The sequence below is a fragment of the Petaurus breviceps genome, unplaced genomic scaffold (genome assembly GCF_028583685.1).
Source record: "Petaurus breviceps papuanus isolate PSGF00001 unplaced genomic scaffold, PetGlider_PUasm1.0 187, whole genome shotgun sequence".
NCBI classification, from domain to species: domain Eukaryota; kingdom Metazoa; phylum Chordata; class Mammalia; order Diprotodontia; family Petauridae; genus Petaurus; species Petaurus breviceps.
The window spans coordinates 4,163,934-4,191,340 of record NW_027185799.1 but is presented as its reverse complement, the minus strand read 5'-3'; the positions used below and the strand labels follow the sequence as shown (position 1 = coordinate 4,191,340).

Below are 27,407 nucleotides of genomic sequence, written 5' to 3'. Positions count from 1 at the left end.
GGATATACATGGAGGGCACAGGACCAATTTAACAGGAAGGGATGATACTTAAAAGATGAAATTAAGAGGTGAGAGGAATATAATGAGAGGAGATGGGGAGAGATAGATTGGGGCAAACTATCACACAGAAGAGGCAAGGGAAAATGGTTGCAATGGAGGGGAAGAATAGGAAAGCAAAAGGGAATGGGTCAACCTTATTCCCATTGAATCTGGCTTGAAGAGGGAGTGAAATACACACTAAACAGAGCATCTAACCCTCCAGGAGAGTGGGGAGGGGAGGGTATGAGAGGGGGGATGATGGAGGGGGGGGGAGTCTGGGGGGGGGGGAGGTTCGGGACGCCCACTTTTCAAACTGCTGGGATCAAAGTGGAGAATAGAGTGGGTGGGGGGTGGGATGGGAGGGAGGGAAGTGTGGTCTGTCTTTTACAATGTATTTACTATGTTATTGTTTTGCATTAGCCACACATATACAGTCTGTGCTGAACTGCTTGTCTTCCCAGTGGGGGTGGGTGGCAGCGAGGGAGGGGAGTGGGTCTGGAATTGGAAGTTTTAAAATCAGTCAAATATGTGTGTGTGTTGTTATTATTATTAATATCTTACATGTAATTGGGAAATGGGATGTGCAGGCGCTGAGGCATGAAGATCCACTGGAAAAGTCCAAATGGGTGTGAGGGAAGATATGGGAGAGGGAGGATTGGAGGAGGGGATATCCTGTGGGACTGCTATTTTGGGGGTGTTGGTGGGGGAAGGGCAGGGAGAAAATTTGTAACTCAAGATCTGGCGGAAACAAATGATGTAGATAAGAGGTTAATAAAATATTTAAAAAAAAAAAAACAAAAATAAAAATTAAGTGCACCTGGAGCCTGGGTTGGGAAGCTTGTTTTTCAGTAGATACTTTTTCATTGGCCAGTGGGTCCAGAAGGTTGTTACATTCTCTGACCCATGAGAAGGCTATATAATCCTGATGTGAGGCTTTATTTTGGGGCTCACTTTGAGAAGTGTTCTGTGATTTGATCAGATGAAACTCTGGGAAGCCATTGTTAAGAGCCCCCTGGCTTTGAAAAACCCAGATGTTGATTTGGTATGAATGTAATGGTTGGACAGTTTTGGAAACTTGTCTACTTGATCTGTTTCTCTGTCTTGATAATTCTGTCTGTCTAGGTAAATGATATATATTTGACTGATTAAAGTAAGCTTGTTAACCCATTTTGAGTTGTTTTCCTTTAACAAAGAAGATCCAAGAACCTGTGTTGGCAGCAAACCCTGGGGACACTTGGGGTGCTTGCTGCTACAAAATGGCATCAGGAACAGGATCTGCAGAGTAAAAGAAAAGTATGGGGACTTGGATAATTGTTTGTTTCCCAGTTGTGGTAGCTGTGATTCTGTGGAGCCATGGAGCAGGAGAGAAGAATGGCATGCATGCGGACTTTGCTGAGCTGAGAACAGGAATGGTGAGCAGCCTGCATCAGCACCTGGGCAGAAGCCAGGAGTGGCTGCTGCCTGTGGGAGGAGAAGGAACCCAGGAGTTCAGAATTCAGCCACAGGAAAAGATAAGAACTGAGCAGCAAAGCAGGGGCACTGAAAGTGTTTCTTTGCTGCATCCCACAGTTTGGGACCCAGGGGGAGGATTGCCTTGTGACTATGTGACTATGGGTGGGATGAAGTGCCTTGGACCCCCAAGGACCCCACCTTTTCGGTTTTGTTGCCAAGCCCCCTCTCTGTACTTGGAAGCAGGGGCTGGAGCTGTGGGAGGGGAAGGACACCTCCTCTGCCCAAGAGAATTTTATTTGGACTATTATTTTGAATTGAGGTGATAATGCTATGTACTTTGTGTTTGTTTAAGGCCCAGTGGCCGTTTTGATAACTTTAGTTCTATATCTTGAAAGTGTGACCTAAGAGATGTTTAGTGCTAATTCAAAAATAAATTGACTATGCTATAGGCATGAAAGATCTTGGGGCCGAATGTAATGGGAATGTAAATTTTTAAGATCTTCCCTGCCCCTAGGCTAAAGTGTACCTGGAGCCTGGGGTGGGAGGCTTGTTTTTCAGTAGATACTTTTTCATTGGCCAGTGGGTCCAGAAGGTTGTTACATTCTCTGACCCAGTAGAAGTCTATATAATCCCTGAAGTGAGGTTTTGTTTTGGGGCTCACTTTGAGAAGTGTTCTGTGATTTGATCAGATGAAACTCTGGTAAGCCATTGTTGAGAGCCCCCGGGCTTTGAAAAACCCAGTTGTTGATTTGGTCTGCATGTAATGGTTGGACAGTTTTGGAAACCTGTCTACTTGATCTGTTTATCTGTCTTGATAATTCTGTCTGTAAACGCTGAATTTTGGGGTGCTGAACTTTTTCCCCTGAACTATGTAAATGATACATATTTGACTGATTAAAGTAAGCTTGTTAACCCATTTTGAGTTGCTTTCCTTTAACAAAGCAGATCCAAGAACCTGTGTTGGCAGCAAACCCTGGGGACACTTGGGGTGCTTGCTGCTACAGATATCTGCCCAAATCTTTGATTCTTTACCATCACCCTGAATTAAGAGTTTACATTTTAAAAGGATGTCATGAAGGAACTCTTCACAGAAAGAAAAGATGTCCTGCTCACATGTAAGAGGGATAATGAATGGGATCATAGATGGACAGTCAGATTGCTCATTGGCAATGTTGGTAGAGAACAACAAGGTTGTCATCATATCCAGTCGATACTCTGTGATGATTTCTTGAAAGTATATGGGTAAAACTATACTTTCCTGTGGGTCACCATGGGCAACAAAATGGCAGTGGCCACCTGGGTCATGCAGGTAATCAAGCCACATACTCCACTAATAAGGTTCCCTGACAGAAAAGGCTACCTCAAACTGAATGTACCAGCATCTTTAAACTCATTCGTGCTTCCATCTCACTCTTCTGCAATATTACAGAATTCTGTGGGTGGTAAATCATCAGGTTTTCCAATGCATCGTGGTCCACCAGATACTGCTGAAATAGTAAAAACATTACCTCAGAAATACAGAAGGAAACTCATATCTCCAGAAGAGATTGAATTTATTCAATGTGGAGGTACAGAGTAATCACTGACAAGCCTATTATTTATGATTGTCAGAAAAAGAGTGGTTATTTTTACAATAAAGGCCTTCAAAAATGAAAAAAAAAAGAAAGTATATGGGTAAGACCCATACAGGATAGCAAGCATGGATGGCCTGTGACCTGAATTGTGGGAGAGAATATCCAGTTTGACAGGATCACAGATTCAATTCAGTACCTGGAGACCCATATAGAGTGACATGACTTAGATCTGGAAAGGACCCCAAAAGCCAACCAATCTCATCTTTTCAATTATTGTAAAAAGGAAAATGAGTGTCAGAAGCTAAAGCAATTTGCCCAATGTTACACGGATGGAAAGTTACAGAGGTGAAATTTAAACAAAGATCTTCTGGATTTTGAGTTCATCACTCTTGGTATTATGTATCCATTATTTGAAGATGTACTAGGAAATAGAGAGAAAGCCTTGGAATTGGAGGTAAATCTGACTTCAAATGACATCCCTGTTACTTGCTCACTGTTTTGGAAATCTAGCTGCTTAGATTTCAAATATGGTAGGTATCCAATTAATGGTGGCTGTTTTAATCCTACTGTTTAATTAGACTTACTTATAAAGGTAAAATAGGCAGAGAGAAAGATCATTGAGGGAAGTGAGGTACAGACTTCAAGGAAATGAATTTAGGCATTGGTAGGAGAGTCTTTAGATGAGTCAGTCTTTTGTTTTCCTGATATCATTTGGCTTTTGTACAATGTACCCAATATGTGAGATTTCCTCACCAAGTCCAACTTCAAATACTGAGGGCAAAGTTTAATCTCCTAGATATAAGGAAGAGTGTATCACAGATCCCAGAAGTCATAGACAGGATCCACTAGTGAGGCCTCAAAAAGGATGATATTACACAGAGTACAGACTTGGCCAAATCCATGAAACAATGAGACTACATTTGCTTTTTCCCTTCATCACACTTCTCACTTCTGAAATCCTTGAGATCTTACTTCAACCATAACATTCAACTGAAATTAGTCTCCCAAAAGTGACAAAGGATTTATTAATGACTAGATCCCATAATTGTTTCTCAACTCTTAGCCTCCTTGAACTCTTTTCAGTTTCTGATACCAGTGATTCGCCATTCCTCCTTAATATTCTTTCCTTTCTAGGTTTTCATGGCACTGGTCTCTTTTGGTTCTCCACTGACCTCTCTTTCTTAGCCTCCTTTTCTAGGACATCTTCTATCTCCTTTGTTTTTCTGGCTCCCAGAAGTCATTAATGGAAGCAATGTGTAGTAGTTGTAGAGAATCAGACATCAACTTGTTGTAAGAAAATAAAATCCTAAAAAATAGAACCATTTAAAAGTAGACTATGACACCTCAGAAACTCAGAACTTTCTGCCCAGTAAAAGGCTTTAAATAAAGCCTATATGCCTATTAGTAGAATATTTTGTAAAAAGTATTTTTGGGGTGTGCAGGTAAGAAAAAAAATGACCTCCACATCTTCCCTTCATATTACTCACTGCCCTGCCTTAGCTTCTAATGCCCCATATCTGGAATGTATTCTCTTATCTCCAACTCTCTGATCCCTTTTCTGGCTTTAGGAATCAGTTCAGATGATATCTCCTCCAAGTAGTTTTCCTGAATCTCTTTCTCTCTCTAACTTTTTTTTTTGCTTTTTGGAGGGCAATTGGGGTTAAGTGACTTGCCCAAAATCACACAGCTAGTAAGTGTGTCAGGTGTGTGAGGCTGGATTTGAACTCAGATCCTCCTGACTCCAGAGCCAGTGCTCTATTCACTGTACAACCTGGCTGCCCCTGGATCTCTTTTCTTTATTTGTGTCTCTGTGTTACTCACTACTCCAAGGAATTTAAGTTCCAGAAGGATAGAGACATTACCCAGTGCTTTGCATATAGTAGATGCTAAATAACTGTGTGTTGAGTTGAAGCAAAAGTATAGTAGGTGTGCCTCTCATCCATGATATAACTAAGATCTCATACATCTTCTGTCCTTCCTCCTCTTCTTGTGGATGGCAGACTAGAGACTGGTGTGGGACATGTCCTGAATTTTAAACCTGTCTTATTTTAGTTCAGGAATTCTTAACATTTTCACTGTATCTTATGTTATGGACACTTTGGCAGTCTTGTGAATTCTACAGAATTTTATTGGATTATAAAGGAAATCAATTACAGTATAATATAGTTATTTGAATACATTTAAAAAAAGGTTAATGGACTCCAGATTTATAACTGCTATGATGATTTGTATATCATTGGAGTTATTTGTATTCTTGTCATCACAAGTTTCACAGCTTGACAAATTATCAGTCATTGCCATGGCTGAAGGGTATATTGAGGCAGGAGTTCCAGTCTTTTCAGAATCTCTGTAGTCTGTAAGAAGTATTTTGCCTTCTGGCTAAAACAGTGACCATTCCCACAAAGGACATATTTTTGGGAATGCAAAAGAATGGGGGAGCCAAGGGTGAAAGGGTTGAGAAAAAAATCTATGGTTGTATCAAACAGGAAGGGTTGAGGAATTAGCGATAGCCATAGCTAATATTTCAGTCAGAGGAACTGATGAATACCTAGTTAGTGTTTTGAATGTTCATAGGACACTGAAAACAGCAGGATTTTCAAAACTTTACCAACATGAAGATGATCTACAAACAAGTACCACATATTATTTATAGTAAGCTACTTGAGGACAAGGATCTCTTCTTTATCTCCCTCATTTTTTAGCACAGTTTCTCTCTCTCTCTCTCTCTCTCTCTCTCTCTCTCTCTCTCTCTCTCTCCCAAATCTCCACAAGCTGACTATTTTTTCACTGTGCATGACTCCTTTTTTCATTAAATAAATTGAAATTATATTCTAAAAGTTAGTTGAATAAACTTAATTTATTTTCATTCAAAAAGATAAATTTAAACTTTATATCAAAAAGAATAATGTAGTAGTGTTCAATAGTTTTTTGTTTAAAACACTCTAAAGGTTCAAACCAAAGAAATTTATCCATCTTCCTCTAAGGAGAGGGAACAAATTACTTCTCAAAGCAACATATTCTATTTTGGTGAAGCATTAATTTTTGGTAAGATTTTCCTGATAACCGCTTTAAATAGGTCTCTGTAATTTCCACTCTTTGCTCCTGATTCTGCATTCTAAGAGTAAACAGATTATGTCTAATTCTTCCTTCACAGGACAGTATTTCAGATATTTGAAGACAACTATCATCTCTGACCTCCAACCCCATGAAGTGTTCTTTTCTCTGTGAAGACTAAGCATGCCCTGTATCTCCAATGGACCTTTATATATCATGGACCCAAGGAGTTTTACCATTTAAACTGCCCACATCTGGACTCTATCCAGCTTATCCTTGTTACTTTTCTTAATTAACTACTTTGTTTTTAGTTTTTAACATTCATTTCCACAAGATTTTGAGTTCCACATTTTCTCTCTATCTCTCCCCTCTCCCCCAGATTATAATATAATCTGATTACCCCTTTCCCCATTCTTCCCTCCCTTCTATCACACCCTCCTGCTTATCCCCTTCACCCTTACTTTCTTGTAGGGCAAGATAGATTTCAATACTCCATTGCCTGTATATCATATTTCCAAGTTTCATATAAAATCAATATCCTTGTTCTTCTTAAGCAAGCTGCCCAGAACTGAACACAATACTCCAGGTGAGGTCTGTTAACATTGAGTAAAATGGAACTATTGCTTCCCTGTTCTTAAAGCTGCCTTCAATAAAAATATCCAAAAAGAATCCATATTTGCTGTTTTGGTTTCCACCTCATTCTGATGAACCCTATTGAAGTTGTACTCCAATAAGACACTCAGATCTTTCTCAGAGCAGCTTTATCTATTTATGTCTCCCCCATCATGTAGTTTTACATTTGGCATTGAATGAGTAAGTGTATCTTTATGTTCATCTCAATTGAATTTCATCATATTAGATTCTAGGCTCTCAAGATCCTTTTGAATTCTAACTTTGGTATCCAGTGTGTTAGTTATCCTTCCCATTGAAATGACATCTGAAAATTCCTTGAACATATAAACTATACCTATATCTAAGTCATTAATAAAAATGTTGACCAGTACAGGGCCAACATATATCCCTAGTGTACTCAACTAGGGACTTCCTGTTTTATTGTCATTGAACTAGTAACTACATTTGAACACATCTAGCAAACAAGTTCTGAATCTGTTTGATTGCATTATTTTTAAATCAATAACCTTCCATCATTTCCACAACAATAATGAGATAATGTCTCAGATATTTTGTCAAAATCTAAGTTAATGATATTCACTAAATTAAACTCATCTATTAGTTTCATATTCTTGTCAAAATAAAAAAAAAAGAAAATCGGGGTGGTTAGGTGGTGCAGTGAATAATAGATCACCAGCCCTGAGTCAGGAGGACCTGAGTTCAAATCCAGCCTCGGACACTTAACACTTAGTAGTCATGTGACCTTGGGCAAGTCATTTAACCTCAATTTCCCTGGCCTCCCCATCCAAAAAAAAAATTAAGTTAGTCTCCCATGAACTGTGCTTGATGAAGCCATGCTAGCTTCTTGTAATGATTTCTTCCTTTTATAGATATTCATCAGCCATCAACTGTTCTTAAAAGTTTTATTGGAATCAAAGCTATGTTTATTGACAGATAGCATAAAGACGTTTTTCTCTTCATACTTTGAAAATTCAGCAAATTTGTCCTATTCCATTCTTTGTGGACCATCTTCACTGGCCTAAGTGTTTTTACTAGTGTTTCCTCAAATTGAATTTATTGGGATTTACTAGCAATGTATTTTCCCTAGAGGAGTATATTAGTTTTCAAGGTTGGGACAACTTAGGAGTAATCAGCCACCTGCCTGGTAGTTTTTACTTTATTTTTTTTTCTTTAAGTGTCTACTGCCCCTGGGACTGTGAGCCAAGTTGTCTGAAATAATCAGAAATATCTGACCTGCCTTGTGACTCAGCTTGGTTCCATGAAAGAAAGAAAATACATATGTTTTGTTAATTTGCAAAAATGTTTATAGCAGTGCAAAAGGATCCTCTTTCAATAGGGGCTCCCTGTAAAGGAGAAAAATTATTTGGTCTTTGAGCTTTTCTTTAAGTTATAAATGTGTAAACACTAGTTATGTCATACTAATACCAATAAACTGTTAGGAAAGATGAAATGCTACAAAATTGGTCCTTTATATAAAAATTTGCACTTTCTCCCAAGATTTTGAAGTATTTTTGACACTGCAAATAAATGGGCAGCATAGCTGAATAAGTAGATGTTTCAAAATAGTATTGTTATGTGCATTCTATATATCACAGTGTATGTTGGCAACATCAAAGTCAATGTGATTTTGCTTACAGTGAAATTGCATATCTCTACTCCACATATTGTGACTAATGTTCTCAAATATCAACATAGAACCAACTGGGACTCTGTAGGGCCTGGGATAAACATTAACTCGTGATCATGGCCCTGAAGAAAATAATCTTTGCTAGAAGCCCAAATAGAAACATGTCTTTTCTCTTAAGGGTGTGAGAAGAGAAGGGATAGAAAGAATAGAATTGCTTTCACCAAGATCAAAGTTCTAATCCTGACCATGCTGCTGTTATCATAGCAGATAAGAAAACATGGAAGAGTCATGGGGGTTATAGCAGACCAGCGTGGACCAACAAATTCAAGAAGTGCATCAACTTATGGCCCATGCCATAGGCATAGATGGAATCCCTAGCAAATTCTAAATAGAAGAAACTTGAGAATGACAGCTAACACTAGATGACAGCTAAAGTTATTGATAAAAGCAAAAATGTGCATAGATGGAATAAGACAAAATTTAGGTATAGGGACTGGACCTGTCATTTCTTTGCTAATGGAAATTGCTGTATGAGGAATTTCCTCAGACTAATACAATTAATTTCATGTGATCTTAGATTTTGTTAAGAGAAGTAGAACATCTAGGATTTATGATAATCCTACTGTACACTTCTCTACTCTGACCACATCTGGAGTATCACATTCAGTTCAGAGTGCAATGGTTTTGGAAAGACATTGATAAATTTTAGGAAGAAAATCAGGGTTTTGAAGAGCTATGAATCAATGCTATATATGTTTGAAATTATTTACAAGTATTTTAATTGGGAAAGTATAACAACAATGCAATATTCACAATGCCCACGGTGACTATAGATATGCTGTTGTAGTTATGAGTCATAAAATGTGACAAGCTCTCCCCATGGAGGACAGAGCCAAAGGATTTATTCAAATACCAGAAAGCTGAGTTCCAGAAGCAGAAAATCAGTCATTTTAGCAGCCATGAAGTTGGTACATGTAGTTAATGCAGTGAACACCCACATTCCCAAGCCTTCAAAACAAAACAGGCTCCCTCAGGCAGGGATACTCCTCTCCTCATTCAAGGTAGTTAGTTGCTCAGACTCCATGCTGCTCACTCCCCACAGTTGTGGCTACCAGCAGTTCTCATTCCTGGCAGTTCTAAGCAGAAGTCCTCAGCAGAAGTTCTGGCTGGCTCTCAGAAGAAGTTCTTCCACCACAAGTTCTGTTCTCAAAATCTCTTCCCTTTCTGGTCTGGGCCTCTCCCCATTTATGGCATTAGCTCCTCCCTTCCCCACCCCTTCCTTCTACATCAGCAAGTTCATTCCACTATGGGATTCAAAAGTTCTAGGTCTTAATACTTGACACAATTATGAATTTGAAACTAAGTGCTAAGTACCAGTTAGCTTGCCAATACAAGGTCATGGAAGATCTTCAAATTCCATTACCATTACAGAAAAAGAAGACAAAATGAAGAAAGGTAATGTTAATAACTGTCTTTAAGCATATGAAAAGTTATCATGAGGGTAAAAGATAAGCCTTGTTCTCTTTGGCTCAGGGGGAAGAAACCAGAAGAATGTGCAAAAGTAGCATAGAGAGAGATTTAGTCTTTACCATAAGGAAAAACATCTTAACAAGTAGAGATATTCAGACATGGAAGAAGGTTAGTTAAGTAGTGCAACTGATACAATGCTGGGCCTAGAGTTGGGAAGACTCATCTTCCTGAGTTCAAATCTGGCCTCAGAAATTTACTAGCTGTGTGTCCCTGGGCAAGTCAATTAACCCTGTTTGCCTTTATCTGTAAAATAAGCAAGAGTAGGAAACAGCAAATCACTCCAGTTCCTTTGCCAAGAAAACACCAAATGAGGTCACAAAGGGTTGGGCACAACTCAAGAAAACAATTAAAATATAACAACAGCAAATATAAAAGAATCATGTTCAGGTCGTAAGGTTGCCCTAATTAGAAGCTTTCAAGAAGAGATTAAATGATCACTCATCAGGTCTTTTACAGTCAGGAATAGGTTGACTGTTTAAAGCTATTCCTTCTCCAAAATTCCAAAACACTTTGATTTTGTTAACTTCTTTAGCCAGGACATATTCAAAGTGGGAGACACATGGTGTTTAAAACACTGTTGGTGGGGCAGTTAAGTGGCACAATGAATAGAGCACCAGCCCTGGACTCAGAAGGACCTAAGATCAAATCTGGTCCTAGACACTTACTAGATTCTTGACCCTGAATAAGTCATTTAATCCTGATTGCCTCCAAACGAACAAACAGCAAAACAAAAATCACTGCTGATGTTTTTAAAATGGTCTAGGTAATACTGAATTTATAATATCAACAACATTTGGAAAGGGTTTAAAATAAGGTGGACTTAATCTGTTTCCCTTAATCTGAAATGGGAAAGGAGTGGGACATCATGAGGTCTTTGGTTCTTATATGCACACATGTGCTGTCAAATTATTTTTGTTACTTGTATCCTGACATTACTAATATCACTAGGGAGTGATCTAGGCAAACTATATACAACCAGGTCATGAAAGAATCTATCACTGTTTTATAACTTCTTAGATCATTCCCAATTTAATGTTTTAATCCTCCTCTACATACTGTGCCTAATATGGTGTGTATACATACATAGATACATATATGTGTATCTATGTATGTATATACATATGCACACACACATATATAGACACATATACACATACTCTCTCTGTCTCTCTCTCTCTCTCTCTATATATATATATATATGTGTGTGTGTGTGTGTGTGTGTGTGTGTATGTGTATTTCTCTGGACACACACAGACACAAACAATATATTATAGTGGTTAGATCTAGCCTTTTTTACCAACTCAATGTGAAGTTGAAAAAAAAATTTCATCTCTAAAGTATAAAATAAGTTAGATTGAATGATCTCTGAGTTTCACTTAAGTGTTAAAATTGTATGATTCTAGCTTCTCACAATAGATCAGATAAGATCAGACAATTTACTAAACATTTGCTACATGTAAGATATTGTTCTAAAGTCTGGGGATAAAAACAGTAGAAAATAAAACAATGCCATCTCATAGTTTTACATTCAAAAGGGGGAAAATAACAAATGCATGAAGAATTTTTATAAAGGTGAGGGGGTATGAGCCCTGGATCATGGTGAAGAGACAGCTAGGAAATGACAAGAAGGCCTGGGCCACTAGCTAGATAAGACAAAACTCACCTATCAAAGATTATGGGTTCAATAATAATCACTTTTTAATTTAGAGCTAAGCCAAGGGCAAGAGTCCCAGCCATCTCATGTTTCTCTTTAATAGCCCCCAGCAGAACAAGGACTTTAAGATATATAGCTATATTTTGAATCCAAGGGCAACAAAAAGCGTTATTTCATGGGAGACTTTATCTTCTCATGTTACATTGTTTATAATAAAAATTATAGGAGGACCACCACAAAAATTATTTCAGTTTATGCTCCAAACTCTGTTGCAAAGTATGAGTAGCAAAAGAAATTCTATAAAGAGCTGTCTACCATTAGACACAAATATACATGTGCATGTGTTTGTGTTCATGTGTATGTGGTGTGTGTGTGTGTGTGTGTGTGTGTGTGTGTGTGTAAAACCATTCTATTTATCAGTCCTTTCTCTTGATGCATTTAGTGTCTTCCTTCATAGGTCCTTGGTAGTTATTTTGGGTATTTATAATTGTCAAAATGACTTTGTCACTTAAAGTTTTTTTTCTTTTTTTAATCTTGTTTAATATTTTCTCTTATCAACTGCATATAAAAACAATTTTGACTTTTTTTTTAATTTTGAGTTCCAATCTCGCCCCCCCATAGAGAAGACAAGTAATCTGACATAGATTATGTATATGTAGTCATGCAAAACACATTTCCATGTAAGTCACTTTGTTAAAGAAAACATAGACAAAAAACAGAAGAACAAGAAAAATAAAGTATCATTGATCTGCATTCAGACTCTAACAGTTCCCACCCCTGCTCCCTCTCACCCCCCACCCCCCTAGAGACGGACAGCACCTTTCATCCAAAGTCCTATAAAATTGTCTTGTATCCCTATATTGTTGAGAATAGCTAAATTGTTCATTGTAGATCATCACACAATACTGCTTTTACTGTGTACATTGTTCTCCTGGTTCTGCTCATTTCGCTTAGTATCAGTTCATATATATTTTTCCATGTATTTTTTCTGAGAGCATCATGTTCATTATTTGTAAAAGCACAATAATATTCCATCACAATCACATACAATTTGTTCAACCATTCCCCAGTTGATATACATCTCCTCAATTTCCAATTCTTTGCCACCACTGAAAGAACAGCTATAAATATTTTTGTACACATAGATCATTTCCCTTTTTTATTTTATATTTATCAGTTATTTTTCATCTCTAAAATTAGAAGGATGATTATACCTCCTTTGCAAGGTTATTGTGAGGATCAAATGGAATCACAAATATGTAAACATATTTTGCAAATCTTGAAGCATATCAAGGTAAGCAATTATTTTATCATGTGACTCTAATCATTGTTATTTTTCATTGCTGGCATAAGCATTTCTACTGCCTGATGTACAATAATCCCAGAACTCCAGTGTCTACTGTGTTCCATAATACCTATAGATGAATAGATCTCTCAGTTGGGAGCCTTCAAATCAATCAATCTAGTGAGAACTGGTAGAGGTCAAAGTAGCTATATCTACTGACTTCCTGCTACTGGCTTTGACTTCCCTCTGTAAATGTCTCTCTGTTTTTATGATTATCAAGCCCCTTCTCTTTTCTAGAAGTTTGCATAAGCTGATTCCCAAGAAAAATAACATCATTTTTATAGCATTTTAAGAATTTATTTGTCCTCTTCATTTTATAAGTGAAGACATTAGGCCTCAGATCAGTGAAAGGACTTGCCTACGTTTATTGTCTTGCCTGAAGTTACATAGTATGGTCAAGAGATGGAATTTGAACCCTGATTTTCTAACTCAGAGTCTAGATGTGACTTCCTGAAATTGACACATGGAAAACCCTCTGTTTATCCATATAAGCTTCTGGTAATCAGTTCTTCTTCCAAACAGTAGCTTTAAGGATCACAGGAGTGTGTGTGTGTGTGTGTGTGTATACATATACATATATATATATTTTTTCCCTTAGAGGATATATCAAATTTTCAAAATCATTCCCTGATATTCTTAAAAGTAAAAGAGTAGTTCTAGATAGGTAGGAGGAACACACATACATGCACAAACACCTGTGTTTATACAAGCATATATGTGCAAGTTTATATGTGTTTACACACAGACAGAGGCAGCTAGGTTGTACTGTGGTTAATGTGCTGGGCCTGGAGTCAGAAAGACTTACTTTTCTTAGTTCAAATCCAGCCTCAGACACTTATTAACTGTGTGATCCTAGTCAAGTCACTTAACCCCATTTGCCTCAGTTTTCTCATCTGTAAATAAGCAGGAGAAGAAAATTTCAAACCACTCCACTATCTTTGCAAAGAAAACCCCAAATGTGGTTATATAGAGTCTGGCGCAATTGAAGGAACTAAATAAATAAATGCACATATGTACCTAGCCACATATATACACAAATACATGCCCACTCACACAATTTTTGTTTCTTTGGTACAGTCACAGAGTCATTTTTTTTTCTTTTTCATCTTTGTTTTTTTTCCTGTTCAGAGAATATGTTAATTTTAGAAATGCATCCCAGCAGGGGATATAAGGACTGCAGGCAAGAGGACAAGAAGATCCAAAGAGAAACCTCTAGTATTTCATTCCTTTCATTAAATTCTAGACAAGGAAGTTACAAGTAAATTCCCATTTTTTTTCCTATGTAGTCCCAGAGGTATTATTTTATGTGTGTACACACATACACATACATATGTATTTAAGTGTGTATATATGTATATGTATGTGTATATATGGGTATATAAGTGTGTATATATATACACATTTTTGTGTATATATGTATGTGTGTATATGTACATGTATATTCGTGCATATGTATAAATGCATATATTCATATATACACATACACACATACTTGCTTACAAGATACATTAAATTCAGAACTCAGTGACTGATATTCTTAAAAGAATTCAGGGATAGGAGGACAATTGTGATTTGAAAATGTCCCAGTTTCTGACCAGCTCCTTCATGCCTATGGCCTTTCACTACACTGGTATCAGGGAGAGCAGTGCAGTTCAACAACACTTGTCAATTACTGGCCACTGGACAAGTGCTCAGCTCCAATCATTGTCCCAAAGATATTGCCATCCCTATTGCTAATCAATGCTGAAGAAGAATTATGCAATCCAAATTCAGATTTGCCCAACATCAGTGCCACCTTGTGGTGCTTCTTTCCAGCCATCATTCCCACTTTGACTGAAGTCATAACAAAATGAATCCAGATTTCACAGGGTAAAAATCAAAACTGTTTCTGAGTGATGAACACTTTTAAGGGAAAGTGTGATTGGCTCAGCAAAGTGATGAATTGCTATCGTTGCCCCAGGGAGGACTGCTTGAGAGATTTTTCTGGGATTTCTAAATCCCTCCATTATGTTATATAGCTTTCTCATTGTTTCCTAATGTTTTATTTATGATGTGATGATGTTTTGTTTCAAAATATAATACTTTAAATGCACCAGAAATCCAAATTTGCCTACAGCTCTTCTGATTGACATTTGCTTGGACTGGTTACCTTAGAGGGTTTTAGGTTAATGAAGCTCTAGCTGTGGGCTCCTTATCTCACCACAAGGAATTTCTTATAGTCACAAATTGTAGGTCCATATAGCCATTTTACAGGCTTAAATTTCTTGTTCACAGAGAGAACCTTGATTATAGTCCTAGGTCGATAAATAATAATCCTTTTTTTTTTCTCTCTGGGCCTCAGTTTCCTAAGTTGTGAACTGTGGAGTTTAAACTTCATAAATTCTAAAGTTCTTTTTTCAGCTCCAGCTTTTTTTTTAATCTTTCAAAAGTAAGATTGAAAATAATAATATATTAGAGCAGGCATAACATTGTTATTAAGAAGTCTAAGATCAAATCTTAGTATTTTTCTATATTCCTTCTCCTACAGGGAAACTAGACCCAAAGCACAGTGTAATGACATAATGTTCTTGGAGGACAGAGGGAAACAAGTATTATTAAGCACCTACTACTTGCAAGGAACTGTGCTAAGAACTTTACAAACATCTCATTTTATCCTCATAACAAACCTGGGAGGTAGAGGTTATTATAATCTTCATTGTACAGTTGAGGAAACTGAGGCAGTCAGAGATTGAGTGACTTGCCCAGAATCACACAGCTATTACTTGTTGAAGCTGCATTTGATCTCAGATCTTTCTGACTAAAGACCCAGTGTTCTATCCATTTTGTTTACCAGCTGCCTCTGTTTTCTTATGGAGTACAACAAGGATGAGTTGTTGATGTTATATTATTTAACTATGTTCATAAATAATATTTCATGTTAAAGAAAGTGTCTTTAGAAAATATAGATATAATGGACTATATACAGTAATGTCATAGGACTGTAGAACATAGATTAAAAAGATTAAATAGAGGGGCGGAGCCAAGATGGCAGAGTAGAAGCACAACCTTCCCATGACTCCAGGTTCCACCTTCCCCAATCCATGTAAAAAGGGGACTCTAAACAAATTTTGGAGCTGCAGAACCCACAAAACGACACAGAGAAGCTAACCTCCTGCTGAGGACAACCCAGCAGGCCAGCAGGAATTCAGTTCAGTGCTCTGGGAGCCGAGCCCAGCCCCACGCCTAGCAAGGTTTTAGCCCCAGGGTGGGCCTGACCAGCGGTTGGCCAGAGGGACTCCAGATCATCAGCAGCTGTGGCTCTTTCCAGATTTGTCAATACATAGATGCAAAGGACAAAGTGAGAGGTAAGTGCAGTCTGGACTTTGGGACCAGTAAGTGGGAGTGCATGGCTTTTACCCCCGGGGCGAGAAGTCACTGAGACACTGGCACAGCCAGCCAGTGCCACATGGCAGCTTCAGCTCCTGGCCTGCAGAGTGTAGGGGCACCAAGTACCAGTCTGAGGGGTAATCGCTCTTGCTTTAACCTCCTTGGATCTGGATTGCAGTCTAGGGTGGAGGTCCTGGGGTGTGAGTCCAGCTTGCCAGAACTTGTGGGGACCTCAGAGAGAGCACTCATCTAATAACTCTGGCAGCTGAGAAAACCCCAGCGTTCGGGAAGAAAGCTCCCCTGTCTGGTGGCAGACTCCTACTGTGGCAAAAAGCCCAAAAGTCAAGTAATTGAGTGGAAAAATGAGCAGGCAAAGGAAACAAAGCAGACAGAAGATTCCAACATTACACACCTATTTTGGGGACAAAAAGGAGCAAAGCATGGAACAGGAGGAAAACAGTGAAGTGAGAACTCCTGCACCAAAACCTTCAAAGGAAAATAGAAGCTGGTTACAGGCCATAGAGGACCTTAAGAAGCAGATAAGAGAAGTGGAGGAAAAATTGGGAAGAGAAATTAGAACAATGCAAGAAAATTATAAAATGAGAGTCAACAGCCTGACCGAGGAAAATAATACCTGAAAAAACAGACTGACTCAAATGACAAAGGAGGCTCAAGAGGCAATGAGGAGAAGAATGCTTTAAAAAGTCGAATTTGCCAGAAGGAAAAAGAATCTCAAAAGCTCAATGAGGAGAATAGTTGCTTCAGAATTAGATTGCAGCAAATGGAAGCTAATGACTTTATGAGAAATCAAGATGCTGTTAAACAGATCCAAAGAAATGAAATAATAGTAGGCAATGTGAAATATCTCATAGGAAAAACCACTGACCTGGAAAATAGATCCAGGAGAGATAATTTAAAAATTATTGGACTACCTGAAAGCCATGAACAAAGTAAGAACCTAGAAATTATCCTCCAGGAAGTTCTCAAAGAAAACTGCCCTGATGTTTTAGTACCAGAGGGTAAAATAAAGGTTAAAAAAATCCACCGATCACTTCCTGAAAAAGAAAACTCCTAGCAATATTATAGCCCAGTTCCAGAATTCCCAGATTAAGTAGAGAATATTACAAGCAGCCAGGAAGAAACAATTTGAATATTGTGGAAACACAATCAGGATAACCCAGGATCTGGCAGCTTCTATACTGAGGGTTCGAAGGGCTTGGATATGATATTCTGGAGGGCAAAGGAGCTGGGATTAAAACCAAGAGTCACCTACCCAGCAAAACTGAGTGTCATGTTTCAGGGGAAAATATGGTCATTCAGTGGAATAGAGGAGTTTCAAGCATTCTTGCTGAAAAAAACAGAATTGAATAGAAAAATTGCCATTCAGATACGAGAAGCAAGAGAAGCATGAGAAGGTAAACAGGGAAAAGAAATCATAAGTAACTTATCAAAGTTGAACTATTAACATTCCTACATGGAAAAACAATAATTGTAACTTATGAAACTTTTCTCAGTAGTTGAAAGAATTAGAAATATATGTATATGTATATATATATATATATATATATATATATATGAGTGTATATGGGCATATGAATACATATGTGAATGTGTGTATATATGTTTAGAGATATACATAGATAGAGGGCACAGGATGAATTTACCAGGAAGGGATGATACTTAAAAGGTGAAATTAAGAGGTGAGAGCAATATAATGAGAGGAGATGGGGAGAGACAGATTGGGGTAAACTATCTCATACAGAAGAAGCAAGGGAAAATGGTTACAACAGAGGGAAAGAATAGGAAGGCAAAAGTGAATGGGTCAACCTCATTCCCATTGAATTTGGCTTGAGGATAGGGTGAAATACACACTAAATAGGGTATCTAACCCTCCAAAAAAATAGGGGGCAAGGGGATGTGAGGGGGGATGATGGAAGGGAGGGCAGGCTGGGGGGGGAGGAAAATTGGAAACACCCTCTTTTGAAAAAGGACAGATCAAAGTGGAGAATAGAACAAGTGGGAGGTGGGATAGGAGGGAGGGAAATAATCACTCTTTTACAATATATCTACTATGTTATTGTTTTGCATTAGCCACACATGTACAACCTATACTGAACTGCTTATCTTCCCAGTAAGGGTGGGTCACAAGGAAGGAAGGGAATGAATCTGAAATTAAAAGTTTTAAAATCAAATGTATATATATATATATATATATATATATATGTGTGTGTGTGTGTGTGTGTGTGTGTGTGTGTGTATACACTACTATTAATACCTTCTTACATGTAATTGGGAAATAAGATATACAGGCACTGATGTATAGAGACCCACTGGAAAATTCAAAAGGGGTATGGGAGAAAATATGGGAGAGAGCAGATTGGAGGAGGGGATCTCCTGTGGGGCTGTGGGTAGGGGAAAAACAGGGAGAAAATTTGTAACTCAAAATCTGGCAGAAACGAATGATGTAAATCAGAAGTTCATAAAGCATTAAAAAAAGATTAAATAAAGGAAATGGGGATATTTAGCCTAGAAAAGAGAAGACTAGGGTTCCTATTCTGTCTTCAATTTTTTGTAGGGCTGTCACATAAAAGAAGGCTTAAAGTTTTATTTTATTTTTCTCCTTGGTCCTAATCCCAGAGGGCAGAATTTGTAGCAAAGAACAGCAGCTACAGGGATGGGTCGTGTGCTGTAAGGGGGGAAGTACTTCCTAATAAGTAAAACTCTCCAAAAACATAATGAGGTAACTCAGGAGGCAATGGGTTCTCCTTCACTGGAGGTCTTTTAGCACAGGCTTGGTGAATTATGTTCCAGATCTTGTAGGAGGGATTGTTCAGGTATGGATCAGAATAAATACAATTTAAGCTTCCTTTGAGATCTAAGATTCTGTAATTTGGAAGAAGACATAAATGTCTTTCTTTTTAAATTTACAGATGATACAAAGCAGGATAGGGTAAGTAATGTATTAAGTGAAAGCATTAAAAAAAATTCGGAATACTGGATTGAACTGAATAATGACACTTGCTAGAAGCAAATGTTAAATGTCTAAGACTTTTGGTTCACAAAAATATTTGACACAAATAAAAGATAATGTAGGTGAGACTAGAGGGCCATTCATCTAAAAAGGATATGGTGTCTAGTCTTTTAAACTCAATTTGAGTCAACAGTGTGTCATGGAAGTTAAAAAAACTAATATGGTCTTAAGCTCCCTTTAGAGATGGAATACCCAAGATTAAGAAGGATTGCAGTTTAGTGGACAGAGGGAGCTTCAGAATATGGCAGACCTGGGTTCAAGACCTGCTTCTAAATCCACAAAAAAATGTTAACCTGAGCAAGTTGTTTAATCTAGGACTCTTGCATAACTCTGGGAGAACAAATATTGTGAAGAAGTAACATTTTTAGATATTGTTCACAGAGAGTTTCATAAACCAGTGAAATTACAGTTTCTCTCCTTAGTCCACCCTCCCCACCCTCAGACATCAAGGAAAACAATAGAAAAAAAAAAGAAAAAAAAGAAAGTAAATCTTCCCAAATGATAGTTGAAATTTCCTGTTCAACACTTGGTACCACATTTTAGAAGGGTCATTGATGAAATAGAGAGCATCTGTATTAGGGCAATCAGATAGTAATCATGCCCTGTAACAGTTTAGGAAAGAATAATGCCTGTCTGGAGAAAAGAAAGCTTAGAGGGAATGGCAGAATAATCTTTAAGTATTTGGAGGATTGTCATGTGGAGGAAAAATTTGAAGGCATAATTAGGAAGTATGGATGGGAATATCAGAAAGGCAGATTGAGACTTGAGGGATATTGCTCCATTATCCCCTTTTCCTGGAAGTCCTGAAGCAAAAGTTTAATGGCATTTGCTGTATGATTCTAGTATTAATTGGATTGTATGGCCTCTGAGGTTCCTTCCAATTGAAGATATCATGATTCTATACCTTCTAGGTCACTGAAGTCAAATGTTCAGTAATGATATCACCTCTTTCTGGCGCTCTCTTTTTCTCTGTCTCTGTCTCTCTGCCTGTGTCTCTGTTTCTCTGTCTTTGTCCCTGCCCCTGCCCCTCAGTCTCTCTCTCTCTCTCTCTCTCTGTGTGTGTGTGTCTCTGTGTTTTTCAATCTCTTTCCCTTTCATGAGATGAATATGTTAATTGTCCAAAGCAGTTAATCTAATGTCTAAGGGAATTCTTTAAATCAATGGTTTTGAACCAGACACCTATGAAAACTTGAAATCAGATTTAAAAAATCAGAAAGTCAAGGACCATAAAATTTTGTGGGTATATTTAGACTGTTAAACGTGGATCTAAATCGTGAATTCAGAAGATATGGTGAAAGATACCTCTTATGTCTCAGCAGAATGATGATGGTTTAAAGTTCTAGAATCAGTCATAAGTTGTAGGTCATAGGATCAGGATTTGTTGTCCTTAATTGTGCTTCTTCATTCCGAGAAAAATTACGATAAGGTATAGAAATAGGGAGGAATCATTATAAACTCATTAAAGTAGAAAAAAGAGAATTGTTTAAAAATAAATCCTGATAGTAGAATTAAGAAAGAAAAAAATCACCTAGAGTAACATTCCAAAAAGACTTCTCCAACCACATGATGGAAAGACCACAAACATATTATATTAGAAAAAAAATTGGAGTTAGAAAATGTGTATTCAAGTATTAACTTCACCATTTGTTCATTATATAACCTTGAACAAATTAGATATCCTTTAAGTCTTAGTTTTCGCATTTGTAAAATTTAGATAGCTAAGTGGCACAGTGGATAAAGTGCCAGGCCTGGAGTCAGGAATATATGAGTTCATATCTGGCCTCAGACACTGGTTAGTTCTATAACCCTAGCCAAGTCACTTAATGATATTTGTCTCAGTTTCCTCATCTGTAGAATGAGTTGGTAAAGGAAATAACAAATCAATTTAGTACATTCCCCAAGAAAATCTCAAATAGGTCACAAAGAATTGGAGACTGAAAAACACCTGAATATCTATCCCTCATAGTACTAGTCTGAGGAAAAAAGAATACTTTGTCAGTTATTATTTATTTAGTACATGATAGAGGTCCAGTAAAGCATTCATTGGGGATGGTTAGAGCATATTTTTCCTTAGACTAAAAAGATTAATTTGAAGGAGCTTAATTCTAAAACTAAACTGAGATCTAGGGAAAAGTTGACTGCTGAACTACAAATAGTTGAAAGTTTGATAAGAAAAGGAACAAGCAAATCTGAAATGATGGAAAGCTCCCCATGGAATTGAAATAGGAAGCCAATAAGAAAGCCAAAGGACCTTTCTTTGAAGATCAAAAGCAACCTCAAACCTCCATTTAGGGAAGTTTGGGGCATGAAGTTATTTCATAGCTTTTGAAAGATGAAAAATTTGCCTTCTTGTCAATATGCAATATGATTATCCTGTTGAGACCATGACTGTTATTGTAGTGACATAATGGAAATCTTTTTAAAAAGTGATTTACTGAAATACAGAAATACTTATTATTATATTAACTAATGAATATATGTAAATGAGGACTAGAAATGGAAATCCTAAGCATTTGAAGATTTGGCTGTTTGTGTGTGGGGGAGGGGCAAAGTAAGTCAGAATCATAGCATGTTAGAATTGGAAATTCTACCACCCTACCCTTATTTTACAAATATTCTTGAGCTTTATTTTTTTATTCTTTAAATTTTATTTTCTCTAGAGATTGTTAATTAGAGGACAACTAATTACTTTGAAATAATAATTCACATTTATATAATGTGATATGTTATATAAGAGGATCCTGATGCTTGGAGAGATTACATGATTTCTCCAATGTCATACAAATAAGTTAGAGATGATATTTGAAGCTAGGTCTGTCCTAACTTTAAGTATAGTGCTTTTTAATGCATTATAGTATACTGCCTATCTGGATGCTTCCTGAACAATCCTAAATATTTAATCATGCATGCTTACTTTTATATTATTTTTTACATAATTCCACATTAACCATATTGAAAAAAAATAAAAAAAATAATGAAAGTGAAAAGAGTATGCTTCGATCTGCACTTCAATTTAATCAGTTTTCTCTCTCTGTAGGTGGATAGCAATTTTCACACTGAGTCCTCTGGAATTGTCTTGGATTGTTATCTTGATAATCATGCAATTTTAGAAAATGACGGATGGGGGGGGGGGGGCGAAATCTGCCTGGGAGTAGAGTCTTCCAAAAATATCAGCATATCAGACTAGAAGGGAGATAGTGAGCTAGATAACTTGAAACTAATTGATAAAAGGTAGATGATACACAGTCTGTAGACATACCCTCAAAATTATTAATATTCTTTTTATTAATTTGTCGATGTAGCAACTCTTCTGTTGCTGAAGTATGGGATACCCCACATAAAATAGCAAAATAAGATCAATAGATACAGAATGTTTCCCCCAAAAAAACCTGTGAATTTTCCCCAACAAATCCATATGACCATTATGGCATAAGTAGGCTCAGCCTTAGAATTTAATGGAGATGATTCATGCTTGTACATGCAGATGTAGTAAGAACAATTAAAAACTCCTAGAAATGAAGCGCCAGAAATTCTTTTCTCTTTTCTATAGTCTCCACCCAGCTCCTCTTAGGTGGAGCATCTCTATTAGATGAGTTCTCAATCTCGGTTCCCAGATTGACAGGTTAGCTCTTTATTGAGTACATACTCAAGTCTGACTCTTTTAGTCGTTGTAGCCATATTATATCTATGTCACTCTAGAATAGAGGTGTCAAAAACAGGGCTTGTAGAATGGAACATTCCCAATTGTAGCCCAAACTAGATATAATGTAATTGCAAAATTTTGAATGCAATAAATAAAAATAGAACAGAGATAATGGCAATATGTGGTTTGCTAAGTCAATATATGGTGCTCAAGAATCCTTTTATATAGTCTAGTGACCCCTATTTCTATTTCGGTTTTATACTACTCATCTAAATGATCTATCTTCTCCACCAATTACATTTCAAAAAAAAAATTCTCAAACTTCTGGATTCTGTGGCACCCTCTATATAAGTTACTGCTATATGGGGTAGTTGATAGTGTGGCAAAGGAGGAAAGAGAAATATCCTTCTCTCCCACCTACTCTGCATCTTCTTCAGTGAGAACTACCAAACCTATACTCCTTTAAACTCCTAAACTAACTGCTTTAAGATTGTTTGTTCAGCACCTTCTACCACCACACATTCCATGCCCATATTGCATATGTCAATGTGATTGCATCTTCATATTCTTAGAAGAAGGCATTCACAGCTCATAAATAGATGTGCACGTACACACACTTTTATATTCAGTTTAGTAATTTAGTATTACTTTTTGAACACCAAAACTGGTCAAATATCATTTCCGAATAGTACAAGTAGCATGTATACTTTTTGAGGATATAGATTTTTATTTTTTTACCTTTGTATCCTTAAGAACTAGCATGGTGACAGCGAGTAAGAGCACCGGCTCCACTGTCCGGATGACTTGTGGATCAAATCGGGCTGAGATACTTAGCACCCACCCAGAAACACCTGGCTGTGTAACCTTGAGCAAGTTACTTAACCCCAATTGCTTAGAGGCAGCCAGGTGGCTCAACAAGTAAGAGCATCGCCTCCAGTGTCGGATGACTTGGGTTCAAATCCGGACTCAGATACTTAGCACCACACCCAGAAATAAGTGGCCGTGAAACCTGGAGCAAGTTACTTAACCCTGATTGCTTTAAAAAAAAAAAAAAAAACTAGCATGGTGGGCCAGAAGTGCAGGGAAGGGGAGTCGCTGCGGTATCCTTCTTCAACAGTGCTTGAAGGGAACCGGCTGCCTCTCCACCTTCACCTCCACTAGCCGACACTTCTTCTGTCCTACAGTCGAGCAGCCGCCGCCTCCTCCTGCTCCGCTGCTGCCATGATCACCTCCTCCCCCTCTCAGGTGCGGCAGAACTACCACCAAGACTCGGAGGCCACCATCAACCGGCAGATCAACCTGGAGCTCTATGCCTCCTATGTCTACCTGTCCATGTCCTACTACTTTGACCGTGACGACGTGGTGCTCAAGAACTTTGCCAAGTACTTCCTGCACCAGTCGCGCGAGGAGCGCCAGCATGCTGAGAAGTTGATGAACGCAGAACCAGCGCGGCGGCCTCATCTTCTTACAGGACATCAAGAAACCCCACCGCCACGACTGGGAGAGCAGGCTGAACGCAATGGAGTGTGCTCTGCACTTGGGAAAAAAATGTCAATCAGTCGTTACTGGAATTGCACAAGCTGGCAACTGACAAGAATGACCGCCACTTAGGTGATTTCATCGAAACCCACTACCTGGACGAACAGGTGAAGTTCATCAAACAGCTGGGTGATCACACAACCAACCTGCGCAAGATGGGAGCCCCCCATTCTGACATGGCGGAATATCGTTTTGACAAGCACACCCTTGGAGACAGTGACAATGAGAGCTAAGCCACACCTGTCTTCCCCCACACCTGGGAACTGTGGCCACCACTCCTACTCTCTTTCAGTGCATGCATATTTTGGTTATCTGACCTTTTTTTAACCAAATAATTACCATCATTTACATGCCAATAAAGTGACTTGGTACTGATGAAAAAAAAAAAAAGAATTAGCATGGTGCTTTGCAAATAATGTTTACTAAGTGCTTATTGAACTACCTTAGATTAAATTGATGTTTTGATTTGAGTTGGACTGAACTAAACTGACTAAAGGACTAGCCCATCAACAAACATGCTTTGAAAATCCACTATAAACAATCTACAATGTGCTAGAAAGTTGGGAAGCACAACAACAACGAAATAAAAAAGAATAATTAGAAAAAATTATACCAAAGTCTTCAAGGAATTGTGGTGAAAGTCAATGCAAATAGATAAGTATATATGCACTTATTTGGAGATCAAGTACTATTAACGAAGGGAGTTAAAACACCTTGTCCACAGAAAGTGGTGCAGATTTAGAGCTTTGAAGGAGGCTAGGAATTTGAAAAAGCAGTGTAATTCAGGAATGGGTGACAGACTATGCAAAGACTTAGTAGTGGTACACCATGTGCCAAGTGTAGGGAAGAGCAAATGGGATAGTTTGCCTGAAACATATAGCCATTGAACTAGAACAGGGTACATTAGGCCTTGAAAGGTTAAGTAGAGCCATGTAGAGTTAGAGGACTTAAAGGCCTAGTTGAGTGTTTTATCCTAAAAAGGCATGAAAGGTTTTTTGAGCTGAGGAGTAATGTGTTTAGACTTCTATTTTAGGAAGATTATTTTGATAGATGGGTTAGGGATTGAAGAGAGTATAGAAGCTGGAATCTAGGAATCCAAATAGGAAACATTTACAACTAGAGAAAAGACATATAATGAAGACTAAAATTTTACAGGTTTTGAGGACTTATCTTAACTGGGTGCTCAGTTTCAGAAACTTCAAAAGTCTGATCCTACTTGATATGTGTAAATTGAACATCACTCTGATCTCAATAAATGTGGGGAAATTGAAAATCTTTCACCAACTATGATGAATAGTCTGTTTTCCTTTAACAACTCATAGAAGGAATATTGAATTTAAATGAACTGAGCTGTGGATTTCCTGGAATACCTGCGTTTGGAGGAACCTAGGTTGCACAGGCTCATTTGAAGAGTAGATACTTGATTGTGGGTATGTACATGTGTTTCTGTATGCATGATTGTGAATGTTTACTTACCTGTATTCATATACAAATATACTTGTCCATTCATGTGTGGAATCAAATTCGTTATGGCAAAATTACTTGACTGGACCCAGTAAAATGGAACAAATTCATGGATGAGTTAAATTAAGAGCAGCAATTTCAAAGCAACCTGTAAATCTCTTTCCCCCTAAGAATATAGGGGGAAAGAGTTTCATTTTATTCCTCTGCCACTTTGCCTTTCCTTACTTTTTTTATTTAAATGCTCTGTCTTACTTTATGATTTAACACCATAATTGCTCTTCACTTAGCTTTATCTTTATTTTAGAACCTTTCCTCCAACAAATTGCTTCAAATGCCCCTTAGCCTCATTAATCCCCTAATATTAATCCATTTTAATAAGATTCACTTGCTATCTTGTTCTAATGGGAATGTAGTTACACTAATATTCTCAGCCTAAAGACATATTTACTTTTAAATCTACACAGCTTTCTGTCTGAAATTGTTGCCTTTTTAACCCCTTGTGAATGTATCACTCTGGCACATGAAAGAATTTTACAGTACATACAATATTAAAGTAGCAAGTGCAGGTACTTGCAATCAAGAAGTCTTACCTTAATAAGCAACAGTAAGGATAAATTTGGTGGGGTTTGAATTATGCATGGCCATGCTGTGTACTTTCACTCTTTTGAATTTTGCAGTCTTTTAACTTTAAGGCAAATTTGCTAAGTGAGTCTGTTACATCCTATGCCAAGTCCCTTTTTGTTTAAATCTTTCTTCGTTACTTCAGAAAATGTCCTGTTAGCAATGTAAACTTTTTCCCCCACCTCTTTATTTATTTAAGAGTTTTTGTTGGGGATACTTAGCTCAGGGATCTCTACTATGTTTTAATGTAAAATAATATTCAAAGAAAAATTGATAATTTTGGGGTATGGGCATTTTCTCAATTTCTCTAGAAATAAGAATTAAAAAGAGATATAAATAAAGAAGAGAAATATAAATATTCAAATAAGCTACAAAGATCTATGAAAATTTTATCCATCTTCAGAGAAAGAACTAATAAAGAGAAGTATTCATAGTATGTATATGTATACGTATCTGTGTATGTGTATGCATATACATATGTGTATGTAAATGTGTGTATGTATATATACACACAAGTATATATTTGTATAAATAGATAGCTATGTGTATCTTTACATGTCAAATGGTAGCCTTCTCTACTGCAGGGTGAGAAGGAAGGGAGACAAATAGAAACTTAAAATGTAACAAAAATAAATAAAACTAAAATATATAAGAATTAGAGCAGACAGACACTCTGAATGGTCACTTGATCCTCCTACAATCTGCAGGGCAGGAGCTCCTGAGGCAGCCATGCAGCAGAGCTGTACAGCCCGTGCCTCTGCCATTTCTCACCCTGGGAGCAGGGCCCAGACCATGCTCTTCCATCCCTTCTCCCCCCGCCCCCATTCCTACAGAG

The 27,407-nt window shown here is 37.6% G+C and overlaps 2 pseudogenes; both read left to right on the top strand.

The window, feature by feature from the left end:
- The first annotated feature begins 2,761 nt into the window (after positions 1 to 2,761).
- Positions 2,762 to 3,070, top strand: LOC138163043 (alpha-ketoglutarate dehydrogenase component 4 pseudogene; annotated as a pseudogene).
- A 21,072-nt stretch (positions 3,071 to 24,142) lies between these two features.
- Positions 24,143 to 24,838, top strand: LOC138163080 (ferritin heavy chain-like; annotated as a pseudogene).
- The last annotated feature ends 2,569 nt before the right edge of the window (positions 24,839 to 27,407 follow it).